Raw genomic sequence first — 12,574 nt, 5'->3', positions numbered from 1 at the left:
CTCACCAGTGTGGAATAGGCTTTCACAGATTCCCGGCACAGGGGCTAGCTTATCATCAATGTTTTCCAAACTAAACCCATTTGCTGAACTTCCACATCACTCATTAATTTTAAGCAGGCCATTAATTTTATCTTCAGGGTCTTTAATTCTATTAGTTTCCAGTTTAACATCTGCTGGTGATCCCTCTTGGCCAAAACAACACTTCAAGTTCTGTCTCCCCAAATCACATACTTGAACAACAACAAGTTGTTTATCCTTAAATTTCAAAACAAACTGTAATTGATTCACAGGCACCTTATAAACAAACCACTGTTTAGTTAACGGTCCCTTCACTTTTATCAACAGTTCTGAAACCAAACCCGACTTTAAATTTGCTTTATTCAAAAGATTAGGAACAATACTTTTCCCTTTATCTTCAATAATATCCACATCACCAGCTTTCATCTCATCATTAACTTTTAACACAAGTGACTGAGAATCCTCACTTTCTACTGCTGCCAAGGTTAACCCTTTCTTCACTGAGCCAAGTCCATCTGACCCAAAAGGACTACATTCCGTTTTAACTAAATCAGACCTTTTCTGAGTTTCAACACTAGGTTCAGTACACTGTGCATCCACATCCTTCACATCCTGAACACAAGCAAACGGGACATCTGCCTCTTCTAGGCTTTCAATACCAGTCCCCTTTTCAAATTCTAAGTTCCCCGATCCTCACAGTTACTCTTGGGTAACTCCCCTCCGGAGTAAACTCAACCTTGCGGGTTAAAACAATCTCGTCTGCTAACCCAACAGACTCCCTCAAGGTAGCGGCATCCTTTTCATCTAAGACTGCCTTTATATCATCGGGAACATACGTAAATTCTTCAACTACAACTAGCTCTGTCAAACCAGATAGATCATCCGTGTCCAACGCTGGACCTACTAACTGCCACATCTGTTTCTCATCTTGGTTCTGCGCCGCCATAAATTCCTTCCTCTCTCCCAAGTGTCCACCTAGGGGTATCTTATGGGCACGGTTCGAAATTCCGTTCCTTGACAACACTAAATCTGCTTCGTCTCCCTTACTTTCCTCAGCTCCACTATTCTCCGTTTTACCACCCTCTAACCCTGCTTGGTACAAGGTCGGTAAAAACGTCTCCACTAAATCAACACTGGACTCATTTAAACTGGTTCCTGTCTCAGCCGCCTTTCTAGACATGATGCGAGTTATTAACCATATAACCATATAACAATCACAGCACGGAAACAGGCCATTCCAGCCCTCCTAGTCCGTGCCGAACTCTTAATCTCACCTAGTCCCACCTACCCGCACTCAGCCCATAACCCTCCACTCCTTTCCTGTCCAAATACCTATCCAATTTTACCATAAATGACACAACTGAACTGGCCTCTACTACTTCTACAGGAAGCTCATTCCACACAGCTATCACTCTCTGAGTAAAGAAATACCCCCTCGTGTTTCCCTTAAACTTTTGCCCCCTAACTCTCAAATCATGTCCTCTCGTTTGAATCTCCCCTACTCTCAATGGAAACAGCCTATTCACGTCAACTCTATCTATCCCTCTCAACATTTTAAATACCTCGATCAAATCCCCCCTCAACCTTCTACGCTCCAATGAATAGAGACCTAACTTGTTCAACCTTTCTCTGTAACTTAAGTGCTGAAACCCAGGTAACATCCTAGTAAATCGTCTCTACACTCTCTTTAATTTATTGATATCTTTCCTATAATTCGGTGACCAGAACTGTACACAATATTCCAAATTTGGCCTTACCAATGCCTTGTACAATTTTAACATTACATCCCAACTTCTGTACTCAATGCTCCGATTTATAAAGGCCAACGTTCCAAAAGCCTTCTTCACCACCCTATCTACATGAGACTCCACCTTCAGGGAACTATGCACTGTTATTCCTAGATCTCTCTGTTCCACTGCGTTCCTCAATGCCCTACCATTTACCCTGTATGTTCTATTTGGATTATTCCTGCCAAAATGTAGAACCTCACACTTCTCAACATTAAACTCCATCTGCCAACGTTCAGCCCATTCTTCTAACCGGCATAAATCTCCCTGCAAGCTTTGAAAACCCACCTCATTATCCACAACACCTCCTACCTTAGTATCATCAGCATACTTACTAATCCAATTTACCACCCCATCATCCAGATCATTTATGTATATTACAAACAACATTGGGCCCAAAACAGATCCCTGAGGCACCCCGCTAGTCACCGGCCTCCATCCCGATAAACAATTATCCACCACTACTCTCTGACATCTCCCATCTAGCCACTGTTGAATCCATTTTATTGCTCTAGCATTAATACCTAACGACCGAACCTTCTTAACTAACCTTCCATGTGGAACTTTGTCAAAGGCCTTGCTGAAGTCCATATAGACTACATCCACTGCCTTACCCTCGTCAACATTCCTCGTAACTACTTCAAAAAATTCAATAAGGTTTGTCAAACATGACCTTCCCCGCACAAATCCATGATGGCTACTCCTAATCTGATCCTGTCTATCCAGATAATCATAAATACTATCTCTAAGAATACTTTCCATTAATTTACCCACCACTGATGTCAAACTGACAGGTCTATAATTGCCAGGCTTACTTCTAGAACCCTTTTTAAACAATGGAACCATATGAGCAATACGCCAATCCTCCGGCACAATCCCCGTTTCTAATGACATCTGAAAGATCTCCGTCAGAGCTCCTGCTATCTCTACACAAACTTCCCTCAAGGTCCTGGGGAATATCCGGTCAGGACCCGGAGATTTATCCACTTTTAAATTTCTTAAAAGCGCCAGTACTTCCACCTCTTTAATTGTCATAGGTTCCATATCTTCCTTACTTGTTTCCCACACCTTACACCATTCAATATCCTTCTCCTTAGTAAATACCGAAGAGAAGAAATCGTTCAAAATCACTCCCATCTCCCTCGGCTCCACACATAGCTGACCACCCTGATTCTCTAAGGGACCAATTTTATCCCTCACTATCCTCTTGCTTTTAATATAACTGTAGAAGCCTTTCGGATTTACTTCCACCTTATTTGCCAAACCAAACTCGTAACTTCTTTTAGCTTTTCTAATCTCTTTCTTAAGTTTCCTTTTACATTCTTTATATTCCTCGAGCAATTCCTTTACTCCATGCTGCCTATATCTATTGTAGACATCCCTCTTTTTTCGAACCAAGTTTCTAATATCCCTTGAAAACCATGGTGCTTTCAAACCTTTAACCTTTCCTTTCAACCGAACAGGAACATAAAGATTCTGTACCCTCATAATTTCACCCTTAAGTGACCTCCATTTCTCTATTACATCCTTCCCATAAAACCACTTGACCCAATCCACTCTCTCTAAATCCCTGCGCATCTCCTCAAAGTTAGCCTTTCTCCAATCAAAAATCTCAACTCTAGGTCCAGTCCTGTCCTTCTCCATAATTATATTGAAGCTAATGCTATTGTGATCACTGGACCCGAAGTGCTCCCCTACACATACATCTGTCAGCTGACCTATCGCATTCCCTAACAGGAGATCCAACACTGCCCCATCTCTAGTCGGTACTTCTATGTATTGTTGCAAAAAACTATCCTGCACACATTTCACAAACTCTAAACCATCCAGCCCTTTTACAGAATGAGCTTCCAAAATCTCCCACAATCACCACCTTGTGTTTACAACAAATATCTGCTATCTCCTTACACATTTGCTCTTCCAACTCACGCTCCCCATTAGGTGGCCTATAATACACTCCTATCAGTGTTACTACACTTTTCCCATTCCTCAATTCCACCCAAATAGCCTCCCTAGAGGAGCTCTGTAATCTATCCTTCCAAAGCACCGCCATAAGATTTTCTCGGACAAGCAATGCAACACCTCCTCCTCTGGCCCCTCCTACTCTATCACACCTGAAGCAACTAAATCCAGGTATATTTAGTTGCCAATCACACCCTTCCTGCAACCATGTTTCACTAATAGCTACAACATCATAATTCCAGGTATCAATCCACACTTTAAGCTCATCCACCTTTCTTACAATGCTCCTAGCATTAAAATAGATACATTTAAGATACTCTCCACCTCCTCCTCTGTTTTCATCCCTAGCAATGCATTCAAATTTATTATCCTTTTCTTTCTTCTCCCCTACAACTTCGGGCTGAGCGCCTCCCTTCTCCATCACCTGCCTTTCCTCCCTCACACACTGTCTACTTTCTTGCTCTACTGGTGAACTAACCTCCTCTCCCATAGTTTCCTCAAATTGATTTCCGCCCCCCCCCCTCCATCTTCCTAGTTTAAAGTCTGCCCTGTAGCCCTAGCAAACCTCCCCGCTAGGATATTGGTCCCCCCAGGATTCAAGTGTAACCCGTCCTTCTTGAACAGGTCACGCCTGCCCCAGAAGAGGTCCCAATGATCCAGAAACTTGAATCCCTGCCCCCTGCTCCAATCCCTCAACCACGCATTCATCCTCCACCTAATTCCATTCCTACTCTCACTGTCACCTGGCACAGGCAGTAATCCCGAGATTACTACCTTTCCGGTCCTTCTTCTTAACTGCCTTCCTAACTCCCTATACTCTCGTTTCAGGACCTCTTCCCCTTTCCTACCTATGTCATTGGTACCTACATGTACCACGACCTCTGGCTCCTCACCCTCCCACTTCAGGATATCATGGACGCGATCAGAAACGTCCCGGACCCTGGCACCAGGGAGGCAAACTACCATCCGGGACTCCCGATCACCTCCACAGAACCGCCTGTCTGAACCCCTGACTATCGAGTCCCCTATTACTATGGTCCTCTTTCTTCTATCCCTACCCTTCTGAGTCTGAGCTACAGGGCCGTCCTCTGTGCCGGAGGCCCGGCCACTGTCACTTCCTCCAGATAGGCTGTCCCCCCCAACAGTACTCAAACATGAGTACTTATTGTCAAGGGATACAGCCACTGGTGTACTCTCTAGTACCTGCCCCTTCCCCTTCCTGACCGTGACCCACCTATCTGCCTCCCGTGGCCCCGGAGTGACCACCTGCCTGTAACTCCTCTCTATCACCTCCTCACTCTCCCTGACCAGGCGAAGGTCATCGAGCTGCAGCTCCAGTTCCCTAACTGGGTCCCTCAGGAGCTGCAGTTCGACACACCTGGCGCAGATGTGGACGTCCGGGAGGCTCGGAGACTCCAGGACATCCCACATCCGACACCGAGAATAACAAGCTGCCCTCACACTCATACTTCCCGAATAACTGAAAATAACAAGGAGAACTAAAAGATAAGCCTACTGTGCCCTCTTCCGCCTAAGCCCTCTGAGCCCAAGCCTTACACTCTGCTCCCGGCTCACTCCGCTGCCCGCTGCTTCAGGCTGCGTTCTTTTTATATCTTCCCTCCTTCCCAGGCCTCCTTCACGCGCCTGCGCAGTCCCGCCTCTCAGAACTCCGATCTGAGAAGCAATTTGAAAATGGCCGCCGCCGCACTTCTTCTCAAAGCCTCGCTGTCCTCTTCCAAAAGAGAACTACCACACTCCTTCTCTCCTTTTTATATCTTCCCTCCTTCCCAGGCCTCCTTCACGCGCCTGCGCAGTCACGTCTCTCAGAACTCCGATCTGAGAAGCAATTTGAAAATGGCCGCCGCCGCACTACTTCTTGAAGCCTCGCTGTCCTCTTCCAAAAGAGAACTACCTCACTCCTTCTCTCCTTTTTATATCTTCCCTCCTTCCCAGGCCTCCTTCACGCGCCTGCGCAGTCCCGCCTCTCAGAACTCCGATCTGAGAAGCAATTTGAAAATGGCCGCCGCCGCACTTCTTCTCAAAGCCTCGCTGTCCTCTTCCAAAAGAGAACTACCTCAGTCCTTCTCTCCTTTTTATATCTTCCCTCTTTCCCAGGCCTCCTTCACGCGCCTGCACAGTCCCGCCTCTCAGAACTCCAATCTGAGAAGCAATTTGAAAATGGCCGCCGCCGCACTTCTTCTCAAAGCCTCGCTGTCCTCTTCCAAAAGAGAACTACCTCACTCCTTCTCTCCTTTTTATATCTTCCCTCCTTCACAGGCCTCCTTCACGCGCCTGCGCAGTCCCGCCTCTCAGAACTCCGATCTGAGAAGCAATTTGAAAATGGCCGCCGCCGCACTTCTTCTCAAAGCCTCGCTGTCCTCTTCCAAAAGAGCAAGTGGGATATTGTGCAGGTGGGATAAATCTTGAAATCTATGGGCGGGTTCTCAGCACTTATAGGCCTGCTTGTCAGCTTCACTGCTGAATACACATCCCCAGTATCTCTCCAGATCCGCACTGGAACTGGGTTTCTCCCTCCTTCACAGATACCATCCCTTCCGAAATAAACCTCTCACGCCCCTCTCGGGCTCCATCTAAACTCGCCTTCCTCCTCGGTCTGCTGACCGGCTCAATGCAACCAGTCGGAGTTGCCGTCTTTCTCTTTCTTGTCTCCTTCTTCGGAGCAAAGCTCTTAGATGCTATGTGGCCAGCTTTCCCACAATTATAACACGTACAGCTGGGAACCTTCTTGCCATCCTGCTTTTCCTCCTCCTTGCCTTTTCCGCTAATTCCCGGCTTATTCTATGACTTAGCCGATGGGCTTTCTCAACCGTCCCTACTACCTCTCTGGTAGCTCTTATTTGGGGGAAACTTTATCTTGTGGGTTAAGGCGTATTCATCTGCTACCTTGGCAGATTCTGATATGGACTTATTCTTCTTCTCGTTCAGGTATGTCCGGATATTATCCAAAACACAACCTTTAAATTCTTCGATCAGAGTCAACTCTCTTAGGTGGTAGAAATCCTCCTCCACCCCTTCTGCAGTGCACCAGCGGTCAAAGTACACACACTTCTCGTATGCAAACTCTGTGAACGTCTGATTCCACTGTTTCCTTAAGTCACTGAACTTTTGTCTATACGCTTCGGGTACCAGCTCATAGGCCCGAAGGATAGCCTGTTTTGCTCCTCATAATCCTCTGAAACCTCCTCAGACAACGCAGCATATACTCGTTAGGCCTTCCCTTTAAGTACACTTTGTAACAACACCACCCAATTATCTCTAGGCCACTTCTGGTTCGCGGCCAATTTTTCAAAATGCAAAAAGTACCTATCAATGTCCGTCTCCTGGAACGGAGGTACCAACCTAATCTCCTTACTAACATTAAACTTTTCCCAACGGGCTGCCCCGCTATTCACACGTTGCCATTTCTCCCTCTCGAACTGTCGCTGTTTTTCTGCCTCCTCCCACTCCAGCTTCTTTATCCGGAGCTCCTTTTTCTACTCCTCCTCCGCCAACCTTAATGATTCCAACCGTAGCTGAAGCTCACTCTCGGTTGGTTTCCTCTCAGGACCAGTTCCAATGCCCCCGACGGGAATACACCTTGGGATACATAATACACAGCTATCGCCCTCTGTATCTCCAACTTTCTCACCGCCGGTTTCACCACCGAGAGATTCAATTGTCTCACAATACCCAACAATTCCACCTTTCTGGCATCCTCTGATGTCCCCATAGTTGCTTCTTTAAAAAAAATGTCCATATCCATCTCTGCTGGTTTCCCGTCTGGTTATCCACGCAACCAGATCAGATAGGGACTTCTATCCTGATACTCCGGCCCCCCAATTTGGTAATCAAATCCCAAGATGAGGCCCGAATTTGTTACATACCCCGTAACTGGGTTTACAGACCAGCAGAAATAGAAGAATCCGTGGAGTCTGGTGATACCGAAAACTAAAGGTGTTTATTAGTAAACTGCACAATACAGTATCAAAAATGCAAATATACATATAAAACATGTTAGCAATAATAAACATAGAATTGTAGGAATAATAACCAACAATAATAAACAAGGTCTATCAATGTCTGGGGTAAATGAATTGTCATAAGAGAATATAGAGTTCAGTTCATGTGTGCTGAGTAGTTGCGGTTGACGTCATTCGGTTATGACCCCTCCGTTCTCCAGCTAGACCGTTCTTCTGGGGTGGACTCGTCACTCTGGCATGAGTGGACACACACACAAGTCCCCACCGGCCCTTCCGTCACACTGTGAGGTTTGTTGACCAATCTCCTGATTCGGTCCTCGAAGCCACAACCTTCCTGTGGGTGCACAACACTAGGTCAGTGTCCACTGGTGTGTCTGAGGGTGTCTTCCCACAACTGTCATTTATCCCCATTGACGGGGTATCAGCCATCCATCAATTCAAAATGACCATGTCCATCAAATCAGGCCACTCCTGCTGTCTCTTTTTTTTAGGAATGTTACTAGCAAAGTAACGTCCTTGTAGTGAAAGGTAAACAATCCAGGAAGAAGCCATAATATATAAATCGACTGTCTCTCTCTCTCTCTCTTATCTGTAGCAGATGTTCCTGTCTCTGTGCTTCATCCCTCTCTCTCATTAGCAGCATAGCAATAGCAATAGCAATAGTTCATAGTTCTCAAAAGGGGTGGGATGGTTAACTCTGCACCCCATTTCCATCAGGTCTGTTCAGCACTCAGGACAATGGACTAGAATTACAAAACATTACAGCGGTGATGAGGAAGTTTTAAGTGAACCTGAGATGATTGCCTACCTGTTGAAGCGCCAATACCTACACCAATGCAGCTTTAAAGGCAATACTTGCAAAGAATGCAACAAAATAGGACACACACAAAGAGCAAGTCGGCAGACAAAAGTAAATAAACAGCACAGGGAAGAGAAAAATGATAAAACAACAAGTTGTAGTTTCAAAAGTGCACTGATCTGCATGCTGCTAATGAAAAGACTGATAATGATGACAGTGACACTGGACTGGATAGCCTTGAGATTAGCATTGTGAAAACTAACGATGGACAGACAATATGGATAGAGTGGAAGAGAACAATGAATTAATAAAAATGCAGTCGGACACTGGCTCAGAATTTTCAGTCATCTCACAAAGTGAGTTTGAATGGCATTTCAAAGATATAAAGCCTGCAGAAATCTATCTAGGAACTTATAGTGGAAATCTGACAACTTCAGAGGGAATGACATAAGTATCTGTGAAATACAACAGCCGACAGCCACCATAAGCTCGTATGTGGCAAAAGGATTGACAGAGAAATCTTGAGTCCAGATTGGAATGTAAAAAATTGCATCCAGTGCTTGTATGGGAGGGAGTTTGCCTCATAACTGGTCAGCAAAAATGCATCCATTTTTAATCCATAGCAGTACAGAATAGGCTTTGTTTCTTGGTGGACACAACTACAACATCGAAAGCAAAAGGACAACAGCTCTTGAAAATACTAATGGTTGTACCATTTACACTTGGAAAAAGGAAATACCTGAAAAATGACAAAAAAGGACACTTCTCTTGACATATTTTCTCTGACAGAAATCGAGATCCTCCCTATTATGACAGAGATGATCCAAAGGGAAATCAGGGAAGAACCCACAGTGTCTCAGGTCCACAGAGCCACCCAAAATGGCTAGAATGTCCAGCAATAACTCTAATTTCTCCATTTTTGCAAGTGTTGGATGAACTTGCCCTTGACAGAGTTTGTCTTATGTGAGGTTGAGAGTTGTTGCACCATGAAACCTGAGAGCTAAAGCTTTGGAGGAGCTACAAGCCAGTCATCTAGCTGTGTCCAAAGTGTAAGCATTGAATCGAAACTTCGTCTGGTGTCCTGGGATAGATCAGCAGACCGAGCAGCTTGCTATGCTCTGTACAGGATGCCAACACACCCAGTAGAAAAGTGTCCAGAGCTGTCAGAATGTATTTTCTTATATTGTCCCAGCCTCAATAACTACTACTACCAGAGAGATTGTTTCACAGCCACAAGTCGTATCTGCCAAACAGAGTGACCACAAATCCGTCCCCCTTGTCAGGAAAAACATCATCACACGAGAATAACAGATCCTCCACAGCGATGAAGTCTATAAATCTGAATGGGACAATTTAAAAGTCAGTATACTCTGGATTTCTATATAGTAGTTGTATTATGCCACATACTGAATATATATCTGAGGTGTATTTTATATGGAGCTGGAGTTTATTGCTAAGCAGGGAGAACTCTTGTGTATTTAGCATTTCAGTAGTATTTGAGTAATATCGTAAGCATATTATTTAATTAAGCATTCTTTTTTGTTTGGATAATTCGATATGGATTATATGAATTAGTATGTGACTGCCATACCTGTACATCATCACGCTATATGCGTCCGCCTCAGCACACGTAAAAATTAAATTAGCTTCAAGTACCTCCTGCACACCTTTGTTTTAATTTCAATTAGTTTGATGCTTTGGGCCATAACAGGTTCACCTTCGAGAAGGATGCTCACATGTTAGCCTCAGAGACTGAAATCACAGGATCTTTGGGGACTGTCGGAGTTCATAAAGGTACCTTCATGCTTTGACAGTCAAAATTACCATACATTGGCTTTGAGCTTATCTCAGAGCAAAGATTTTTGTCATGTATGTTGCTTAATTTGTAGGAACAATTCTGTGAGCACACTATGTGTATCGTTGCAGCTGTATATTGCATTGCCTTTATTTATTGATGCGAACTTAGCAAGCCATCATTATGATATGCTCCACCCTTGAAAGATTCTCACTCCCAAAATGCAGTACACTAACCGTTATGCTACCATGCTGCAAAATGGGCAAGGACAAATCTACTAAATAATAAGAACCTCTGGTGTTTGGTCCCTATTGATCAGCTGATAGTCGAAATCTGCAGTACAAGACATCTGTGGTATAAGGCAATGCTACTTATTTTAATTTTAACAAAAGTGAAACTGCCAAATTAGTGTGGCAACAGGCGGAGCAAATGGACTTGATTTTGGGAATTGAAAGATTCCCAACCAGTTTGAAAGGAAAGGTGGTATGCTTCTTGTAACATCTGGATCTGAAAGATTAATGGAATAGAAAGGTTTGAAAAATGATTTACGACTATTTTGCTCACAACTGGTGAAGATTTTATAAGACTCCCTTTTTACAAAGCCCACTAATCCTGTTGTTGAGAAGGTGAAGATGATAGATGAAATAATAAAGGAAAATCAAGTTATCAAACATGAGAAAGCACTATAGAATATACCTGTCATAGTCACACATATTATTTTTAGCTTGCAACATTAAAGAGAGTCAGTATATACAGCGTTTCCCCATGCCCCCCATGTCTATGATGACCATCAAAAACTCATCTATACTATTACCACTTACCAGCAATTGAAATTCAGCCTTTGATGCTCAAGTGATTCATGTGTTCTTCTTACCTTAATGTTGTGGTGTCTCTACAAAGTCCTCAGACAACTGTCCTCTTCAGTAATTTATCCCCCCTTGGTTCCCTACTTACTAATTACCCAAAAGTCTTCCAACTCCCTTTCTTTCCCCTCACATAAAACCTACCCTCTACTTGCTTTATACCCTACCATGAATAAAGACTACATACCATATCAGTGCCTTTTAAAATTTAACTACCTATGTCATGTCATCCCCCAGACGTTAGAAAGAAGGAATTGTTGAATTAATTGGAGAAAGTTTCTGGTTCTTTCATTACAAATCTGCAATAACTTGTTGCATTAATTGTGTCAGAGAGAGGAGTATAATTATCCATCCATTGGCTGTGAAAAGATGGCATTTAACTAGAAACAAAAATTCACAATTAGGATACGCAGCCCAGTACATTATCCACTCTAAAACTGGTAGATATCTGTAGGATCAGCGGGTGGACCTTGTGAAGTATCAGTGGAATGGAGTGCATGATGAAGGGGAGGGGTTCGCTGGTTGCGGGAGAGTCACGCATGTTAGGCATAAAGGGACAAAGGCTTGCTTGGCCCTCATAGGAACTAGGTGTTTTTTTTTATAATGAGTGAAAGAGTGAGAGAGTGTGAAAATATTTCACAATATCTTTTAGCTGCTCCCTAAAAATCATCTGAGTTGGCACGTAAGGAGCAGTGTTGTTGCAGAATCTAGTAAGCTGGTCTTTTAAGGTATAGGGTCCTTTAAGAGACATTTGGATAGGTACATGGAGCTTAGGAAAACAGAAGGCTATGGGTAACCCTAGTAATATCTAAGGTAGGGGCATGTTCAGCACAATTTTGTGGGCCGAATGGCCTGCATTTTGCTGTATGTATTCGATGTTTCTATGTAGGCGAGCTCTTGCAATGAATAAGGTGGAATTTCTGTCCCCCGCACCAAGTAACCTAGTCGAGCCCATATAAAACTTACTGCATGCAATGCCCATAAAGAAATGAAGTTCCCCGAAATGGCCAGCAATAGGATGAGGGATTGCTCTCCATCTCTGGGTCTCTGGGATATTCCCCAGTGCCGGGACCTCAAACTCTCTTACCGGCTCTGCTGGCCATTAAAACGTGTCTGATGTTCACTGCATTGAGCAGCAGAACCAGGGCAAGTGGGACCACAGGGGTGATTAGGCAATAGAGAATAACGATTGTTCCCAGACTGGAAAAGCGAGAACACCATTTCGTAACCCACAAATTCTGGGGTTATCAGCAAAATAATACATACCTGTGAGCATAAAATGCCAGAGAATATTCTTTGAACAGCTCACAGTGGTCACTGTCCCTACAACCACTGCCGCCGTTCTCTCAGTGCAGTATTCATTCTTCAGC

The sequence above is a fragment of the Hemitrygon akajei genome, chromosome 10 (assembly GCF_048418815.1).
Source record: "Hemitrygon akajei chromosome 10, sHemAka1.3, whole genome shotgun sequence".
Taxonomy (NCBI): domain Eukaryota; kingdom Metazoa; phylum Chordata; class Chondrichthyes; order Myliobatiformes; family Dasyatidae; genus Hemitrygon; species Hemitrygon akajei.
Note: the sequence above shows the minus strand (reverse complement) of the source record.